A 21,921-nucleotide genomic window follows, 5' to 3' on the forward strand; every position below is an offset into this window, starting at 1 on the left:
ATGATTAAACTAAATTAGAATTGAATAAGTGCAATTCATGGTGGGCCTAGTGATATCACTTAAAAGATTAAACAAATTTAGCAATTAGATACTTTACAAAATAGAACTTGAATATGTTAAGATTTTAATGGTACTAAGGGAGCGAGCGGGTGAATTAGTATAATAGTATTTTTAATCTATTTTAAAAATTGATAGATAAATTTGTTGAATCTCGAATTTTGACGATGAAATCAATTGTAAATTATTTGATCTAATCTGTATGTTGAGAATAGTGTATATGATTAACGATAAGATATAAAGTAATATTATGCCGGAGTGAAAATCGAGACTTCGTTGGGAGTTCGAGAGTTCGTCGAAAGTTCGGACGTTCGTCGGAAGTTCTACCGGAACTGACCAAGAAGTCCAGGAGCTTGCCAAGGAAGCTCGTCATAACTCGCCAAGAAGATCATCATAAAGTCCATGAGCTTGACGAGAGTCCACCGAAACATTGCCGAGAGATAGTCGGAAGTTCGTTGGAAGATTGTCGGAAGCTCGCCGAAAGAACAATTGACATACCGGAACAAGAATACTTTGTTAGATATCTTAATTATTATAGTTAGAACTTAAGTTGAGTTAGGATTGAAAAGTAATCCCACTAACTCAATTAGGGGTCAATTGGGCTCTTAACAAGGCTGAATTGGACCGGTTGCAACAGCCCATTCAGCACTTGAAGTCACAGCCAACAGTGGCACCACCAAGGTTGGCGGTGGCACCGCATGGTGACCTAGTCTCCCAAGTGGTTTGGACGATGATACCGTCAATAGTAAATGCTGCTAGTGGTGGTACTGCCCCTTTCAAGCGGTGGTACCACTAGAGTTTGGTCTTCAAGCTCTGTCAAGCGATGGTACCGCCCAGACTGGGTGGTGGTACCACCCAAACTGAGTAGTGGTACCGCTTAGTGTTAGAGTGTCAAGCGATGGAACCGCCCAGTACTAATGGTGGTACGGCCAGTACCCTAAAAATCCAGGATGAGATACTTTTGGCTCCAATTTTGAAGCCATTAGGGCCTATAAATACCCCACCATTTTCTGCATGAAAGGGTAATAAGTGCAATCAGAAGTGTAAAAAATCTTAAGTGTTGGGGTGTTAAAAGTATTGTAAAAGTGAGAAGAGTCCTCCTCCTTCTCTTAGCTTTATAATCATCCAAGAAAGAGGAGTAAGGCTTGTAAGAGATATCTCCTAAACTCATGAAAAGGAGAAAGTGTTGAAAAGAGGTGGTTGGTCTTCGCTTATTGAAGGAGGACCATTAGTAGATGCCGGTGACCTTGAAAGAGGAGGAATCAAAAGTGGATATAGGTCACAATGACCGAACTACTATAAATTCTGGTGTGTTCTTTCCTTACTACAAATTCTCTTTACTGCATTCAACTTTACTACATTGCAAACTGCCCAACCTTTTATTCTCTACTTATTCAAAGTGAAACAGATGATTTGAGTCGAAACCAATTTTTATCTACGAAGGCTTTCGAATCGACGTAATTTTTTCGTTGCACTAATTCACCCCCCTTCTTTTAGTGCCGCTCTAGATCTTAACAATTGGTATCAGAGCGAGGTCACTCTCATTTGGTTTAAAACCCAAGAAAGATGATATTTGTCGGCAACCAAGAGGGTTATTCAATTATACGTCCATCCATGTTCAATGGGACAGATTGCACATATTGGAAGACTAGAATGAGGATCTTTCTAATTTTAATAGATTTTGAGTTATGGAACATTATAGAAAATGACTTTCAATAGTCTTCTCTTCCAATGTATGATTGTAATGAGTTGGAGAAGAAGACTTTCACTTTAATTACCAAGGCTATGAATGCCTTATTTTGTGCTTTAGATAAAAACGAGTTCAATCGAGTGTCTATTTGTAAAACGACTTTTGACATTTGGCACACACTCGAAATCACTCACGAAGGTACTAGTAGAGTAAAGGAGTCGAAGATAAATCTTTTAGTTCATACTTATGAATTGTTTTGGATGAAGCCAAGCGAGACTATTGTCGACATGTATACCCGTTTTACGAATATCGTCAATAGTTTAAAAGCTCTTGGCAAATATTTTTCGAACTTTGAGCTTGTTAATAAAATATTGAGATATTTTCTAAAGAATTAGGACCTTAAAATAACGACCATTCAAGAGGCCAAAGATTTAAATAACTTTTCTCTTGACGAACTTATTGGGTTACTAAGACCTATGAGATAACTTGCAACGCTCATAAAGAGCTTGAGAACAACCTTCCAAAGAACAGGAAGGATATGACACTAAGAACTCAAGAAGATCATTTGAAAGAAAATTCAAGTGATGAGGACTATGATGATGACTTTGCACTCTTGACAAGAAAGTTTAAAAAATTCATAAAAAGGAATAAATTTAAAAATAACACTAAAAATAAATTTAAACCCAAGAAAAAATAAGTTATATGCTATGAATACAAGAAGCCGGGACATTTCAAATGCGAATGTCCCAAGCAAAAAAGAAGCAACCAAAGAAGAAGAAGACTCTTAAAGTAATATGAGACGACTCAAGTGTATTCGAAGAAGAGGAGCCAACCAACACAGAGCAAGTTGCTCACTATGCACTAATGGTTATCGTGTTGAATCTCAAATTTTGATGATGAAATTAATTGGTAAATTGTTTGATCAAATCTATATGTTGAGAAGAGTATATAGGATTAACTATGATAGTGGTAAGACATAAAACAAATATTGTGTTGGAGTCAAGATCGAGACTTCGTTTGGAGATCGAGAGTTCATCAGAAGTCTAGATGTTCTGTCACGAACGGTCATCGCTCATTCACAACAACTTCATTCAATAAACCGTTCGTCACTTTTGCATGCTTAAACAGAGACATAGCAGCCTGCTTTGCCTTAGTTTTGTATGTTTTTGCTTGTAAAAATACATGTTCAAACAGGTTGCAGCGCATAGTGCAACCACTCACTGTGCCAGGCCAAAAAGCCCCAAAATGGCTCTATTTTCGTGTGTCGTGGGCTATTTTCTGTAGTCCACTACAACGCGTGAAATGTCAGCCATCTCAGGACCATGGAAACCCCTAGGTAACATAGGGCTGGATGGTGCTTCGGTATATTGTCGGGCATTGAAAAATCTTAACAAGTTCACACGTTGACTTGACGAGAACTTGCCTTCGTGCCCGGCACCCAGTGAGCAGTTGTTTGTGGACTTGTAACTGTTTGTTCTACCTTCTAAAGTCCTTTTTTTCCTCCTTTCTCTCTTTTCTCCTATGCACATAAGGTGCTTACTGAATTGCTTGTAAAGCTTCCCTCTTTGCGAGACGTCAGGACTTGTTCGTCGCTCGTTTTTAATGTAATCAACTTTCTGTTTTATAGGTCCTTCGGGACCTGTATGAGGTTGCAACTAGGTTGAACCTTTGTGGATGCATATGTCACAAGGATGCCTTAAGACTTAGGCAATCCTAATTAAGTCCGAGAAGTTGGCGAAAGGGAGCGTCACGACTTAGGCAACTCAAGCTAAGTTCGCAGCTTGGCCGCAAGGGTGCCTCACGACTTAGTCAATTCCAACTATGTCTGTGACATTGTGGTATCAGATCAAGCAAGCAATTCGAGCAAGCTACGAAGGAACTTCACAAATTTTCCATGGCAAAGCATCTTAGCAAATCAAGCAAGGCGGGGCAAGCCGGACCTTTGCCCTAAGCAACCGCAGGTGGGCTACAAGTGCAAACTCGCTCTCATGTCATTGGAGCCGCTTTGGAGGATCGTGATAGTGAACATGATGAGCGAGAAATTGGCTACATTCCATGAGTAGAGGAGGCACAATCTAGAGCACCAAACGGGAAGAAGAACCATATGGAGAGACTCACAGCAGCGGAAACCCGCTTGGATGTTCTTGAAGCGAGCTTGGAGGAACTCTACTAAGGCTAGCGAAGGCTTTTTGGGGTAGAGAGCTCGCAAGAAGAAGCTGAATCCCGAATCGACAAGGTTAAGACTCTACTCGATCGACTAACGGATGATACTAAAGACTCCGTGCAACATTTGCATGAAGTCATGGCAGAACTCACTTATAAAGTGACAGCACTCACAAGGGCACTAAATGCGGGAGGGAGCAACACCCGTGTTGCACCACCACAAAATCTGAGGGCACCTGAGCCTCATTGCTATGGAGGTGCTAGGGATGCAAAAGAACTCGATAATTTCTTGTTTGACATAGAATAGTACTTTCGAGCTACAAGGCCTGATTCTGAAGATACTAAAGTTTCAATAGCAACCATGTATCTGAATGGGGGGATACAAAATTTTAGTGGCAAACCCATTGGGAGGAGATCCAACAAGGTTGATGTCGGGTGGACACATGGCAGGACTTAAAGCGGGAGTTGAGAACTTAGTTTTTACTTGAGAATACAGAGTTCATCGCAAGGAGGAAACTAAGACAACTCCACCAAAGTACTTCCATTCGAGACTACGTGAAGCAATTTTTTGCACTAATGTTAGACATATAGGACACTTCCAAGTAATTCTTGGGATGGAGTTTTTGCACGCAGCGAAATTGGTGCCAATGTTGTTCCTAAACTCTCTATGTATGATGGGAGGTAACGACCCTTGTGTGGTTCCCGTCTCCCGGAGAGGTGTTAGGATCAAGAGCACTAAGAGGGGCGGGGGGGGGGGGGGGGGGGGGTTGAATTAGTGCAGCGGAAAACTTTCAACGATTAAAAAGGTGTTCGTACGATAAAAGCGATTTCGATAGAAAAGCCGATTCGTAAATCTCTTTAACTTATAATCAAGTGAGATATAGTTAAAGGAAATCTATGAAGGCAGTTTGCAGTTATGATGAAAGTTAAAATGTAAGCGCAAACTGAAATATGATGTTTGTACGATAAAATTGATTTACGTCTAAACGCCGATTCGGAAAATACTGAACTTTAAAACACAATCGTAAATGTGCAGAAGGCAGTAAGCTATTGAGGAGGTTTGCAGTAAGGATAAGATGCTCAAAGTAAATACAAACCGAGATTTAGAGTGGTTCGGTCAATCTTGACCTACATCCACTTTTGGCTTCCTCCACCGACGAGGTCACCGACGTCTACTGGAGGCCTTCCTTCAATAGGCGAAGGCCAACCACCCTTTTACAGTTTCACTCCTTTTGACAGGCTTAGGAGACAACCCTTATAGAATTTTCTCTCCTCTTTTTAAAGATCAGAACTTGGAAGAAAAGAGGGAGAAGAACTTTTGGCCTTTACAACAATTTTGAGCTCTAAAAATCACCGAATAAGATCAGGATTTCGGTGTGTTTTTGGTGCTCTTTCAGTGCTAAAAGGGTGGGGTATTTATAGGCCCCAACCCAGTTTGAATTTCGAGCTTAAAACTATCAATTTCCGAAATTTCGGGATTTGGCAGTTGCATCGCCTAGCAGAGCTCGAAGACTGAGCCTCTGGGCGGTGCCACCTCCTGTCAAGGGCGGTTGCACCTCTTGCTAGAGGTCGAAGACCGAGCTCAGGCAGTGCCACCGCTTGACTAAGGCGATTGCACCTCCTGCCAGAGCTCGAAGACTGAGCTCAGGCGATGCCACCTCCTGGCTGGGGCGGTTCAACCGCCTAACAAAAATCAGGGTCCAAATGGGTTGATCCATTCGGCCCAATTTGGGTTTTTTAGGGGCCCAATTGCCCCAAGATTAAGTTAATGGGATCACCTCCCATTTCCAACTTAATTATTGTGCTAACTACGATATTTCCTAAGACATTTACTGCAACTTGCTCCGGTGCGTCAATCGCTTCTTCCGGATAGCTTCCAGTGAACTTCCGTCGATCATCCGATGAACCCTCAGTGATGCTCCTGCAGACTTCCGGCAAACTCCTGGACTTGCGACGATATGCTTGGCGAGTTCCGACGAGCTTCTTTGGCAAGCTCATGGACTTCTCGGATTTGTTCCCACAGAACATCCGACGACTATCCGAACTTCCGTCGAACTCTCGAACTCCCAATGTGATCATTGTCTTGATTCCGGCGCAACTCCTGCTGTATATCTTACTTTCATCGTAGTTAATCCTGCACACTTATCTCAACATATAGATTATATAACAAATGACAATTGACTTCATCATCAAAATTCGAGATTCAATAATCTCCCCCTTTTTGATGATGACAATCAATTGATAATGGAGTTAACCTTAACTCCCCCTATCTATATGCCATACTTGAGATAAGTCATTCTTGAATTCAAAACCTTTGAATTCAGGAGACATATTGATAAATTAAAATCATTTAAACTTATCAATACTCCCATCATGATGTTTCTCTCTGAAGATGATGTTAAGGCTTGACATTCATTTTCAAATTTTACATTACAAGTTTAAATGATGGTAATAGTAGCAATTCATCATATTATAAGATGTCAACATGTAAAACTGCGCAGTAAGATTTTGATATCATTACATGATGCACACATTTCAAATGTTTTAGCAATTATTGTATTTCATCACATGGTAAGATATGAATATGTAAAATTACGATGCAAGTTTTTGTTCGATATCTTGACACGATATAAACAAGGCATAGCATAGCATTAATACTCATATATTTCTCCCCCTTTGTCATCAACAAAAAGTGTGGTAATTGTGATACCAGGAGAATAATATAAGTAAATTTTGAGCATAAGTGTGATAATTGTTCATGCCTTTACTAGGTTTAAATGATTTTAATTTATCAATATGTCTCTTGATTTTAATATAAGTAAATTTTAATTTTAAATTATTTTCCAATAGTGAGTGATAGGAAATCAATTATACAAGCATATAAAGGAAAGCATGATATGTAGATCGCTTTGAGTACTTCTTCCTTTTTATTTGTTATAATCTTTTTGCATGAAGGAGGAAGGCTATTTGTGAGTTTCCTTTGAGTGAAGTTAAAATCGATGAGAGATTAAATCATGCTTCATTTTTACAAGGATTAAGATATGTATGTGAAACAAATCTTTGCAAGTAAAAACACTATGATCCATATTTCAAGATAGAATTTATAAGCAGGAATCATTTCATCAACTCCATTTCAGAAAAATATTTTTCATATAATAAGTGTATGAGAAAATCCAATTGTTAGGATATTAATTGTTAAGCGAATCGGAAGTGGACGTAGGTCACAACGACCGAACCACTATAAATTCTGATGTATTCTTTCCTTATTGTAAATTTTCTTTATTGCATTCAACTTTACTACATTGCAAACTGCCCTACCTCTTCTTCTCTACTTATTTAAAGTGAAACAATGATTTGAGTCAAAACTAATTTTTATCATACAAAATTTCTTGAATCGACATAATTCTTTCACTATACTAATTCACCCCCCCCCCCCCCCCCCCCCTCTTAGTGCCACTCTTGATCCTAACATATCGGAGATGAGGTAAGCAGTTCATTAGATGCATATTTATCTTTCGATGAGCTTTTAAGTGCTTTTCATGAATTGTTTGATGAATATAGAACTTTGAGTAAAAAGTATAGCTCTTTGAAAAAGGAGCATGCCATTTTAAATGTTGAATTTGAAAAACTTAAGCATGATAATCCTTCTTTACCTCCACGTATCAAGTGTGAACACTTAGAGGTACTTAAGAAGGAAAACTTGCTACTCAAAAAAACCTTAGAAAAGTTTGAGGTTGGTAGCAAGTCATTGAACATGATCCTTGCCAATAAGAGTCACGTCCATAGAAGAGGCGGAATCGGATTTATGAGTAGCTCCCACCAAAATCCAACCACCTTTGTTAAAGGCTCTACTTTGCATGTATCACCTCACACTAAATGCAACTTTTGTTGTAAACCTGGACATGTTGCGTACAAATGTCCATTTAAGATATATAGTCCACATAAATTGATCTAGGTTCCTAAAGGAACCTCAAATGACTCAATGCAACATGATAAGTTGTATAGATCAATTTTTGAGATACCCAAGGTCAAATGGATACCTAAAAATCACCCTTTTTGTAGAATAATCTAACATAATAAGCTAGTAGCAAGAATGATAGTTTGATAGTGGATACTCAAAGCTTATGACCGGAGATCCAAAATAACTCATAAAGCTCTCTAGCCAAAATAATAAAGAAAATATCATTAGAATTAAAACTATTAGTTACAAAATGATACTTATATTCCATAAGATCATGTTTGATGACTTGATGATGCAATGATTATTTGAAATCTTATGTGATAAGCACTTGATCTTGATCTCTTAATATTTGAAACTTGAGAATTCTTATACATGAGTTCCTTTCTCACAGTTTTCGGATTTCTGGATTTCTCGACATTTGAAAATTGAGTCTTCATTTGCTATTATTTCTTCTTATTACAAAAAGGAAAATCTGATTCATGGAACATTGGTATGATTGGTCTTTTATGAATTGATAATTTCAATAAAAGTTCTTCCTCCCATTTACAAAAATTGAACTTCATTTTGATTTGATACGATATTTATGCCAATAAGCATTCGCACCACAAAATGACTATGATCTTGCCTAAAAGAGTAGGCAAGAATTCTTGCCTATTGAGAAGCAATAATGGTAAAGAAAAAAATATATGATAAGTTGAGGAAAACAGTGCACCGGTAGTAGCATCGTCAGACTAGTGGTAGCACCGTTAGTAGGCACTAGTTATAGGCGGTGGTACCTCCCATCTGGCGATGGTACCACCTACAACTATGCCCTATAAAAAGGCTTTTAGGGCCAATGGTAGAACCGACCATAAGCCCTCCTACATCTCTTCCCCACACCTCTAAACCCCTCTGCACCCATCATTCTCCTTGCTTCTCCTCTAGAAACTCAAGGAAAACTTTCTCTTCTTCAAATCTAAGGATCAAACTCAACCTTTCAAGAAGATCACTACAAGTGTAATTCTCAAACCTTTTCTCTCAATTCATTGATAGATTTTGCCTCTTATATGTAGTTCTCTCATTATTTATATGTTTAGTCTCATGGCTTCTAGAAGATCCTCGAGGGACAAAGGAAAGAGGAGAGTAGATCAAACCTATGACTCCACACTCTTTGATTCTCCTCAACATGCCCTTAAATTTCTAGCCATAGAGTTTAGAAATGTTTATAAGAGGAAATACGTAAAATTAGAGGAATTGGGCAATTTGGAACCAATTCAATGATTTGCTAATCTAGATATCCTCCCAATCATTCAAATAAGTGAACCTATCTATCCTAGGCTTGTTAGATTATTTTACAATAACTTGCATGTGGATGAATACGATAGGATCTCCACTTATCTCTTAAGACATCATATACCCATTATGGATAGTATAATTTGTAACCTTGTAGGAATTGCTAAAAAAAGGAGAGGTTGTTACTTTAGAAGACAATGGGACGGAGAATCAGTTGGGACCACTTATTCTAATGCCTTAGGTATAATTTTTGGTAATCTAAATTTATTTATTCTTCCAAAAAGCTATGAACATTTACTACCCTTCAACACCAAATGACTTCATCATATCTTTATTGAATCTCATATTTTGATGATGAAACCACTTGATATATGTTTATGTTTTAATCTACGTTTTGAGTGACGTAGGATGCTTCGATCAAGATGAGACAATTAAAGTAGGAAAAAACATGTTGTGCCGGAGGAACATGTCAGAAGATTGGACGTCGGGCCGGTGGATCGATCGACGTATCAACAGAAGGCTTCGGGTCGTGGACTCGGGCATCAGGCCAAGAAGAGCGGGTATTGTGCCAAGGATATCGGAGTTGTGGAGTCAACTAGCCGATTGGGCAATAGGCCGTAGGAGAGGATGATGCGCCGAAGAATCAGACGAAGCGTCGAGGGACCAATGACATGCCGGACAACTTGGTTAATTGCTTAGGATTAATTATCTCGATCGAAGTTTTGTTTTACATGTGCAGGATTAACTACGATGGAAGTAAGAAATGCAGCAGGAGTTGTGCCGGAGTTCGAGAGTTCGAGAGTCCGAGAAGTCCAGGAAATTGCTAAAGAAGCTCGTCGAAACTCACCAATGGATCGTCGTAAGTCCAGGAGTTTGCCGGAAGTCCGTAGGAGCATCACCGAGGGTTCATCGGATGATCGACGGAAGTTCGTTGAAAGCTCGCCGGAAGAAGCGATTGATGCACTAGAGCAAGTTGTAGTAAATGTCTTAAGAAATGTCGTAGTTAGCATGTAGATTAAGTTAAGAATGGGAGGTGATCCCATTAACTTAATATGGGGGCAATTGGGCTCTTGACAGACCCAAATTGGGCCGAATGGATCAACCCATTCGGATATGAATTCCTACCAAGCGGTGGTACCGCCAGGGTCGACGGTGGCATCGCCCAGAGGCTCAGTCTCCGAGCTGCAAAGCGGTTGTACCGCCCTAGTTAAGAGGTGGTACCGTCAGGACCCCAGAAATCCGTAACTACGATATTTCTTAAGACATTTACTACAACTTGCTCTGGTGCGTCAATTGTTTCTTCTAGCGAACTTCTGACGAACCTTCGGCGATGCTCCGGTTGACTTTCGACAAACTCCTGGACTTGTGACGATCCACTTGGTGAGTTCCGACGAGCTTCTTTGGCAAGCACCTGGACTTCTCGGATTTGTTCCCGTAGAACCTCCGACGACCGTCCAGACTTCCGTCGAACTCTCGAACTCCCAACATGATCATAGTCTTGACTCCAGTGCAACTCTTGCTACATGTCTTACTTCGATTGTAGTTAATCCTGCATATGTAAAACAAAACTTTGATCGAGACAATTAATCCTAAGCAATTAACCAAGTTGTCCGGCATGTCATTGGTCCCTCGACGCTTCGTCCGATTCTTCGGCGTATCGTCCTCTCCTGTAGCCTATTGCCCAATCGGCCAGTTGACTATGCAACTCCAATATCCATGGCACAATACCCACTCTTCTTGGCCCGATGCCCGAGTCCATGGCCCGAAGCCTTCTGTCGATACGTCGACCGATCCACCGGCCTGACGTCCAATCTTCTTACATGTTCCTCCGGCCCAACATGATTTTTCCTGCTTTAATTATCTCATCCTAATCGAAGCATCCTGCATCACTCAAAGCACAGATTAAAACATAAACATAATTATCAATTGGTTTCATCATCAAAATACGAGATTCAACATAAACTACATCTAGCAAAATCCACATCGGCATAACTAAACAATTCAAAATTCTTTGATTTAGGATACCATAATCCTAGTTTAAGAGTTCCTTTTAGGTATCTAAATATCCTTTTAATAGCTTTTAAATGAGATTGCTTAGGGTTGAATTGAAATCTAGCACAAAGTCCTACGCTAAACATGATGTCCGGTCTAGTTGCGGTGAGGTAAAGCAAACTACCTATCATACCCTATATGCTTTTTGATCAAAGCTTTCTCCACTTTCTCCGATGTCTAACTTAGTAAAGGTACTAATAGGAGTGTTGATAGCCTTTGAACTATCCATGTTAAATCTTTTTAGCAAGTCTAAAACATATTTTGTTTGATTAAGAAAAATATAATTGCTAGGTTATTTAGTTTGTAAGCCTAAAAAGAATGTTAGTTCCCCCATTAGGCTCATTTCAAATTCTAGACTCGTGCTTTTGGTAAATGATTCACATAAGGATCCATTTGTAGAACCAAAAATAATATCATCAACATAAATTTGAATAAAAAGAAAAATCATTTTCAAAATTTTTAATAAACAATGTAGTATCGACCTTGTCTTTAGAGAAATTATTATGAATTAGAAATGAGCTAAGTCTCTCATGCCAAGTCCTTGGGGCTTGTTTCAATCTATAAAGAGCTTTAGTTAATTTAAACATATGATTAGAAAAATTATCATTCTCAAATTCGGGAGGCTGTTCAATATAAACTTCTTCGGAGATAAAGATATTATAAAAAGTACTTTTAACATCCATTTGAAATAACTTAAAATTATTACTACTAGCATAGGCAAGGAGCATCTTGATGGCTTCTAATCGTGCCATAGGAGCAAAGTTTTTGTATAATCAATACATTCTTTTTGGTTGAAACCCATGGCCACTAATCTAGCCTTGTTTCTAACCGCGATACCAAATTCATCTTGCTTGTTTCTAAAGACCCATTTAGTAATAATAACTAAATGATCATTTGGCCTTGGAACAAGCTTCCATACTTCATTTCTTTCAAATTGATTCAATTCTTGCATTGTGATGACCCATGAATCATCTTTCATGGCTTTGTCAATGCATTTAGGTTCAATTTGGGAGACAAAAGCAGCGTTGACACAAAAATTCTTAAGAGAAGAATGAGTTTGAACCATTTTCGATGTGTCTCCTATAATTAGCTCCTTAGGATGAGAATTTACATATTTCCATTCCTTCGGTAAAGAAAGTTCAGAAGAATATGCATCCAAATTGCTAGATGGAGAAAGGGATTCATTTAAATTCAAAGTATCAAATTTAAGATCATCATCAAAATCATTTTTCTTAACTTTAGAAATTTTATTAAAAATAACATGAATAGATTCTTCTATAACTAAAGTTATTTTATTGAAGATTCGGAAAGCCTTTGAAATAGAAGAATAACCAAGAAAAATTCCCTTATCAGATTTTGCATCAAACTTTCCTAAGGTATCTTTTTCATTCAAAATAAAATATTTACACCCGAAAACTTTAAAGTATAAAGCGTTGGGCTTTTTATTGTTCCACAAAGTTTTGAAAATTATTAGTCTTATTAAAACCCTATTCATAATATAGCATATCGTATTTATGACTTGGGCCCAAAAATATTTGGGTAGGCTATGTTCGTTTAACATGGTTCTTGACATTTCTTGTAAGTTTCTATTCTTTCATTCTATTAGTCCATTTTGTTAAGGATTTCGTAGAGTAGAGAAGTTGTGGTCGTATCCATTAGACTCACAAAATTCTTGGAAATCATGGTTTTGAAATTCACCACCATGATCACTTCGAATTGACGAAATCATAAAACCTTTTTCATTTTGAACAATCTTACAAAACTTAGAGAAATACCTAAAGCAATCATTTTTGTGTGCTAAGAAGTAAGTTCAAGTATATCTATTATAATCGTCAATAATAACAAAGGCATATTTGCTACCTCCTAGGCTTAATGTAGCAATTGATCCAAACAAGTCCATATGGATCAATTGCAATGGTCTAGAGATGCTTATTTGATTCTTCGATTTGAAACTATATTTTATTTATTTTCTTAGTTGACATGCATCACACACATTGTCTTTAACGAACTTAATATGAGGAATTCCTCTCACATGTTTTTTAGATGAGATTTGAGAGATTAGTTTTATGCTAGCATGACCTAATTTCCTATGCCAAAGCCAAGCATCGTCATTCAAAATCGAAAAACACATTTCATTACAAAGATCATTGATGTTAATAGTGTATACATTATTTTATTTTAGTGCAATCATAGATATGTGTTTCAATAATGTAAGCATTAGATTCAAATTTAACAATATATCCTTTATCACATAATTGACTAATACTCAAGAAGTTATGCTTTAAGCCATCAACCAACAACACATCCTCAATAAAAGGTTGGATTTGTTACCTATGGTTTCTTTGCCAATGATTTTACCCTTGTTTTTGTCTCCAAAGGTGACATATCCTTCGTCTAGGCTAGTGAGCTTAGAGAATTGAGATGGATCTCCGGTTATATGCCTTGAGCATCTACTATCAAGGTACCATCTCTTATTGCTAGCTTGTGATGGTATATTTTTCTATAAAAAAAGATGATTTTTAGCTACCCATTTGACCTTGGGTGCCTCAAAAATTGATCTACATATCTTCTCATATTGCATTGAGTCATTTGAGGTTCTTTTAGGAACCCAAATCAATCTATGTGGACTGCATCTTTTAAGTGGATATTTGTAGGCAAATTGTCCAAGTTTGCAACAAAAGTTGCATTTGGTGTGAGGAACATGCAAGGTCGGACCTTTAATAAAGGTGGTTGAATTTTGATGAGAGCTACTCACAAATCCGATTCCACATCTCGTATGAACGTAACCCTTATTGGCAAGGATCATGTTCAAAGACTTGCAACCAACCTCAAATTTTTCTAAGGTTTCTTTGAGTAGTAAGTTTTCCTTTTTAAGTATTTCTAGTTCATCACATTTTGTACAAGTTGTTAAAATATTATTATGCTCAACCTTTAATCTATCCAAATCACTAATAAGAGAAGCATGCTCTTTTTTTAACAATTTATATTATTTACTAATTAATTTACATTCATCAAACAAATAATGAAAAGCACTTAATAATTCATCAAAAGATAAATTTGCGTCAATTGAATTACTTACCTCATCTCCGATAGCTATTAGTGCATAGTGAGCAACTTGCTCGATGTTGGTTGGCTCCTCTTCTTCGGATGCACTTGAGTCGTCCTATGTTTCTTTGAGAGTCTTCTTCTTTGGTTGCCTCTTCTTGGGTAGGGGACATTCGCTCTTGTAATGTCTCAGCTTCTTGCATTCGTAGCATATTATTTGATCTTTCTTATGTTCAAATTTATTTTTCATATTATTTTTAAATTTATTCCTTTTTATGAATTTTATGAATTTTCTTGTTAAGAATGCCAAATCTTCATTAAGGTCCTCATCACTTGAGTTTTCTTTCAAGTGGTCTTCTTGAGTTCTTAATGTCATATCTTACTGTTCTTTGGAAGGGTGTCCTCAAGCTCTTCATGAGCTTTACAAGTCATCTCATAGGTCATTAGTAACCCAATTAGTTCTTCGAGAGGAAAATTATTTAGATCTTTGGCCTCTTGAATAGCCGTTACTTTAGGATCCCAACTCTTCAAAAGGGGTCTTAAAATATTATTAACAAGTTCAAAATCTGAGAAACTTTTACTAAGTCCTTTTAGACTATTGATGACATCTGTAAATCGGTTGTACATGTCTCCAATGGCCTCACTCAGTTTCATCCAAAACAACAAATAAGTGTGAACTAAAAGATTAATTTTTGACTCCTTCACTCTACTAGTGCCTTCATGAGTCACTTCGAGTGTGTGCCAAATATCAAAAGTCGTTTCATAAATCGACTCGATTAAACTCGTTTTTATCTAATGCACAAAATAAGGCATTCATAGCCTTAGCATTTAAAGTGAAAGTCTTCTTCTCCAACTCATTCCAATCATTCATTGGAAGAGAAGACTTTTGAAAACCATTTTCGAAAATGTTCCATAGCTCAAAATCCATTGAAATTAGGAAGATCTTCATTCTAGTCTTCTAATATATGTAATTCATCCCATTGAATATGGATGTACGTGTAATTGAATGACCATTTTGGTTACCGGTAAATACCATCTCTCTTGGGTTTTAAACCAAACAAGAGTGAATCTCGCTTTGATACCAACAGCTAGGATCAAGAGCGGCTCTAAGAGGGGGGGGGGGGGGGGCGGGGTGGGTGAATTAGTGCAGCGAAAAATTCTTCGATTTCATAAAATAATTTGTACATTCGATGGAAATCGATTTGGAAAGATAGAAACTTAAAACGTAACAGAGCGTAAGCGTAGTGAATGCAAGATGAGGAGGAGAAGTAGTTTGCTATGAAATGATTTACAGTTTAAAGTAAATTGCTCAAAACAAAATGCAAACCAGAATTTAGAGTGGTTCGGTCAATGTAACCTACATCCACTTTCGGATTTCTCCTCTGTTGAGGTCACCGACGTCCACTAAAGGCCTTCCTTCAATAGGTGAAGACCAAGCATCTTTTACAGCTCTTTCTCCTTTTATCAGGTTTAGGAGAGAACCCTTACAAGCCTTACTTCTCTTTCTTGAATAGTTACAAAGCAAAGAACGGAGGAGAAAAACTCTAGAACTTTTACACCCCAAAGATTCAAGATTATAATCACACTTTCGGTGCCCTTTCATACAGAAAAGGGTGGGGTATTTATAGCCCCAATGGCTTCAAAAATGGAGCCAAAAAGTGTATTATCCTAGTTTTCCGAGGTACTGGCGGTACCACCGTCATTACTGGGCAGTACTACCACCTACAGTCTGACATTGGGTAGTACTACCACTCAGTCTGGGTGGTACTATTGCTCAGTCTGGGCAGTACTACCACCTGACTGAGTTCGGAGACCGAGCTCTGGCGGTACCATCGCCTGACAGGGGCGGTACCACCGCTGTCAACAATAATGGCTGGTGGTACCATTGCCCAGACCACCTGGGAGACTAGGTCTTCCAGGAAGTGCTGCCGTCGGCCCTGGTGATGCCAGCAATCGGGTTGGTCTTGTATTCGACTAGTTACAGTCCAGCAATCGGGTTGGTCTTGTATTCGGCCCAAACCATCCTAGCTCCGAGCCTAGTTGGCCCCTAACAGAGTTGATGGGAATACCTCCCAAATCAAACTCTAATTATTGTTCTAACTACGATTAAGGCAACCATGGTCCGGTACGTCGATTCTTGCACTCGGCGATCCACCGTCAAACTTCTCGATGAGTCTTCCGGTGAGCTTCTGGCGAACTCCCGACCAACTCTTGGCTAGTCTTCCAACATGGTTCTGGCGATCTCCCGACGAGCTTTCAGTGAGTCTTCTAGCGTGCTTCTAGTGATCTCACGACGAACTCTCAACGAGCTCCCGGTATATCATCCGAGTCTTCGACTCCAGCCCATCATCTCCTTTACATCTTACTGCTATCGTAGTTAATCTTGCACACTTATCTCAACACATAGATTAGATCAAATAATTTTCCAATTGATTTCATCATCAAAATCCGAGATTCAACAATCTCCCCCTTTTTTATGATGACAACCAATTGGTAATGGAGTTAATCTTAACTCCCCCTATCTATATGTCATAATTGAGAAAAGATACTCTTGAATTTAACGCCTTTGAATTCAAGCACCAAATTGATAATTTAGACTTATTATCATCATGCATATCATGATTTACCAAATCTAAAGATGATATCACGTATTCATTGATAGAAATGATGTCAAGGCATGACATCCATTTTCGAGTCAAAATCACAGAAGTTTTTAGCATTAAAGTAAGCACTATATTGCATTATCATACTCATTATTTGAAGAGATAACATGGAAATCAAAACATGGAATTGCAAACATCAAGGTAAACAACATAGGATTACAACATCAAAGTAAGCAGAATAAAAGAAAGGGAACCATTTCTCCCTGTTTGTCAGCATAAAAAAGTCATAATTAATTATTCTGGTGGCGGCCAATCAAAATGTCTAAACAGGGTATTGAGTTGTTGATGAATCTGCTGCAACTCAGTCAAAATTTGATCTTAGCGTTGTCAAGTCGATCTTGACGTTATTCAAATCGATCCATCCGAGTCCTTATGTCGTCGATAGATGAGGGAGGTGCTTGCTCTACTGGAGGTGATTCCTTAAAGGGACCAGTTGGAGGAGATTGATTACCCCTAAAAATTGGTGTTTCAGGTTCTGATTCAGGTTGGAGGGGATCAGTCCTTCTAGGCAGTCTAGTCCATATACTATTTCTGAATGTACATCTCATCTGTCGAAGTAGATTTCTATTTATGATACTAAATCTATCTAGTTTTATAACTTCTTCTTCAGGTGGAATGGCAATATCATAGGCATGGAGTAGTCTTGTGATTAAGCCATCATATGGAAGCATAATGTCCTTTTTTTTATAGTTCTAGCATATTTTGTTCATAATCCAATACATGTTACCTAATTCCATTTGGCTTACTTCATCATGATGATATTGTTTTGGGAGAATGATACTTATCAGGATATGATCTTCATATTTTGGTGCTTAAAGGTAGTAAATATTCGTAGCTTTTTTGAAGAATTGTTAAGTTAGGATTACCAAAAAATGTTCCTAAGGCATCAACGTAAGTAGTCCCAATAGTTTCTTCATCCCATTGTCCTCTAAAATAACACCCTCTTTCTTTTACCGGAATTCCTATGATGTTGCAAATTGATTTATCCGTAATGGATATATTATGTCCTAATGGATAGGTAGATACCATTTCTTCTTAATCTACATGTAAATTGTTGTAAAATAGCCTAACAAGTCTAGGGTAGAGAGGTTCACTTATTTGAAGGATTGAGGGAATATCCAGATTAGCAAACCATTGAATAGGTTCTAAATCATTTAATTCATCTAAATCAACATATTTACCCTTATGAACATGTCTAGACTTAATGAAAGAAAATTTTAGGGCATGTTGATTATAATCGAAAAGTAGGGAGTCATAATTTTCATCTAATCTCTTCTTCCCTTTGTCCCTAGAGGATCTTCTAGAACCCATTGAGACTATAATAATGAAGGCAAATAAGGAGCAAGAATAAGTAATACAAAGGAGAATCAATTTGGTGTAGAGATTATCTTAGTAGTTCTCCTTTCTAGTGATCTTTAAAAGAATGTCAGAGAATGATCCTTGATCTAGTGGGAAGTGGGGATTTTTGAGTTGCTAGAGGGAGAGCAATGGGTTTAGAGCTGTTTGAAAGAGTGCAAAATGAGTTGGGGTCAGTTCTATCACCAGCCATAACATGGGGTTTATAAGGGGCAGGTTGTGGGAGGTGGCACCACTAGCTGGGCGGTGCTACCGTCAATTGGGCGGTGCCACCGCCTACAGGCAATGAGCACTGCTCACATAATTGTGTGGGGGAAGGGGGGTGATATCAACCTTATCATGCAGTGATCACTGCTCGCATGTAACCACATAACCTTATCATGCAAGATTTTTATTATTATGAACCACACAACCTTATCATGTAAAATTCGCATCATAAGAAAAGAAAATTCATATTGAAGATTGCACGTTCATGATTCATTAAATAAAATGCATACCACAAACATTATATTGAACTCGTATTATAAAATGCATACCATAAGTTCATGATTCATCATATTTGTACGCAAACATCATAAAAACTCGTATGGAAAAATGCATATGGCTCATTGCGCACACTATAAGATCATGATTCAAGTGAGTGATCAAGAAAGTCTGAAAATAAAAATTTAATAGATTCATGCATTTGGACAGTTTAACATCCCGAATTCCCTTCTAATGAAATTAAATTGTTCTTCATTTAAGGGTTTTGTGAAGATATCGGCTAATTGATGTTTCGTATCAATAAACTCTAATATTATATCTTGATTATTAATAAGATCTCATATGAAGTGATGCCTAATGTCAATGTGTTTAATTTTAGAGTGTTGAATAGGATTTTTTGCTAAGCATATTACACTAGTGTTATCACACTTTATAGGTATGTTTTTCAGGTCAATTCCATAATCCTTTAAAGTATTTTTCATCCATATAACTTGAGCATAGCATGCACCTGCAGCTATGAACTCAGCTTCGGTTGTAGATAATGCAACCGAGTTTTGTTTCTTGGAAGACCAAGAAATGAGTGTGTCCTAAAAATTGACACATTCCGGATGTGTTTTTTCTATCTAAACAACATCCAGCAAAATCCGCATCGGCATAACCAAGCAATTAAAAATTCTTAGATTTAGGATACCATAATCCTACTTGCGGTGAGGTAAAGAAAACTACTTATCATACCCCTATAAGCTTTTTGATCAAAGGTTTCTCCACTTGCGTCAATGTCTAACTTAGTGGAGGTACTCATAGGAGTGTTTCGCCTTTGAACTATCCATGTAAATATCTTTAGCAAGTCTAAAGCATATTTTGTTTGATTAAGAAAAATACCATTGCTAAGTTGTTTAATTTATAAGCCTAAAAAGAATATTAGTTCCCTTATTAGGCTCATTTCAAATTCTGGACTCGTGCTTTTGACAAATGATTCACATAAGGATCCATTTGTAGAACAAAAAATAATGTCATCAATATAAATTTGAACAATAAGAAAATCATTTTCAAAATTTTTAATAAACAATGTAGTATCGACCTTGCCTTTAGAGAAATTATTATGAATTAAAAATGAGCTAAGTCTCTCATACCAAGCGCTTAGAGCTTGTTTCAATCCCTAGAGAGCTTTAGTTAATTTAAACATATGATTAGAAAATTATCATTCTTATATTCGGGAGGTTGTTTAACATAAACTTTTTCGGAGATAAAGCAATTAAGAAAAATATTTTTAACATCCATTTGAAATAACGTAAAATTATTACTACTAGCATAGGCAAGGAGCATCCTGATGGCTTCTAATCGTGTCACAAGAGCTAAAGTTTCTTCATAATCTATACCTTCTTTTTGGTTGAAACCCTTGGCCACTAATCTAGCCTTGTTTCTAACTACGATACCTAATTCATCTTGCTTATTTCTAAAGACCCATTTAGTACTAATAACTAAATAATCATTTGACCTTGGAACATGCTTCCACACTTCATTTCTCTCAAATTGATTCAATTCTTCTTGTATTGTGATAACCCATGAATCATCTTTCGTGGCTTCGTTAATGCATTTAGGTTCAATTTGGGAGACAAAAGCAGCGTTGGCATAAAAATTCTTAAGAGAAGAACGAGTTTGAACCCCTTTCGATGTGTCTTCTATAATTAGCTCCTTAGGATGAGCATCTACATACTTCTATTCTTTCGGTAAAGAAGGTTCGGAAGAAGATGTATCCAAATTGCTAGATGGAGAAAAGGATTCATTTAAATTCAAAGTATCAAATTTAAGATCATCATCAAAATCATTTTTCTTAACTTCAAAAATTTCATTAAAAATAACATGAATAGATTCTTCTATAACTAAAGTTCTTTTATTGAAGATTCGAAAAGCCTTTGAAATAGAAGAATAACCAAGAAAAATTTCCTCATCGGATTTTGCATCAAACTTTCCTAAGGTATCTTTTTCATTCAAAATAAAATATTTACACCCAAAAACTTTAAAGTATGAAACGTTGGGCTTTTTTGTTGTTCCACAACTCATAAAGAGTTTTGAAAAGTAATGGTCTTACTAAAACCTTATTCATTATTGAATCTCCTATTTTGTTGATGAAACCAATTGATAAGTGTTTATGTTTTAATCTACGTTTTGAGTGACGTAGGATGCTTCGATCAGGATGAGACAATTAAAGTAGGAAAAATCATGTTGAGCCAGAGGAAAATATGTCAAAAGATTGGATGTCGAGTCGAAGGATCGGTCGACGTATCAACAAAAGGCTTCGGGCCATGGATTCGGGCATTGGGCCAAGAAGAGTGGATATTATGCCTAAGATATCAGAGTTGCAGAGTCAATTGGCCGATTGGGCAATAGGCCGCAAGAGAGGACGATGCGCCGAAGAATCGGACAAAGCATCGAGGGACCAATGACATGCTGGACAACATGATTAATGCTTAGTATTAATTATCTAGATCGAAGTATGTTTTTACATGTGCAGGATTAACTATGATAGTAAGGCATGAAGCAAAATGAAGTCCCGGAGTCACGGACGTAATTTCATTGGGGGTTCGAGAGTTCGTCGGAAATCTGGATGTTCGTCGGAAGTTCTAGCGGAACCAGCCGAGAAGTCTCAGAGCTTGCCAGAGAAGCTCATCAGAACTTGCCAAGAAGATCATCATGAAGTCCAAGAGCTTGCTAGAAGTCTGCCGAAACATTGCCGAGAGATTATCGGAAGTTCGTCGGAAGATCGTTGGAAGCTCGCCGGAAGAATAGACTTACAAACTTGTTTAGCTCAGATTATGTCTTAGATTTTGTAGTTAGCACATAATTAGGTTTAGATTTAGGCCAACCCAATTAGGGGCCAACTAGGCCCATGAAAGGACTGTGTTGGGCCCAATAAGAGGCCCAAAAGGTGCCCCAAGTAGTCTCACCATCATGGCATAATCTTCGAGACTATGTCAGGCGGTGGTACCACCAGTCTGGGCGGTTGTACCACCAAGCGTAAGCGGTGGTACCGCCCGTGCCCGGGGAACCCGGGATAGGAAAGTTTTAGGCTCCAAGTTTGAATTAACTTGAAGCCTATAAATACCCCTCTCATCCCTAGTTAAAAGACACAAGCATAGAGGATTCAAAAGTGAAAAACCGCTGCTGCAATCTCTTTA

Source organism: Musa acuminata, chromosome BXJ2-9 (genome assembly GCF_036884655.1).
Source record: "Musa acuminata AAA Group cultivar baxijiao chromosome BXJ2-9, Cavendish_Baxijiao_AAA, whole genome shotgun sequence".
NCBI classification, from domain to species: Eukaryota; Viridiplantae; Streptophyta; class Magnoliopsida; order Zingiberales; family Musaceae; genus Musa; species Musa acuminata.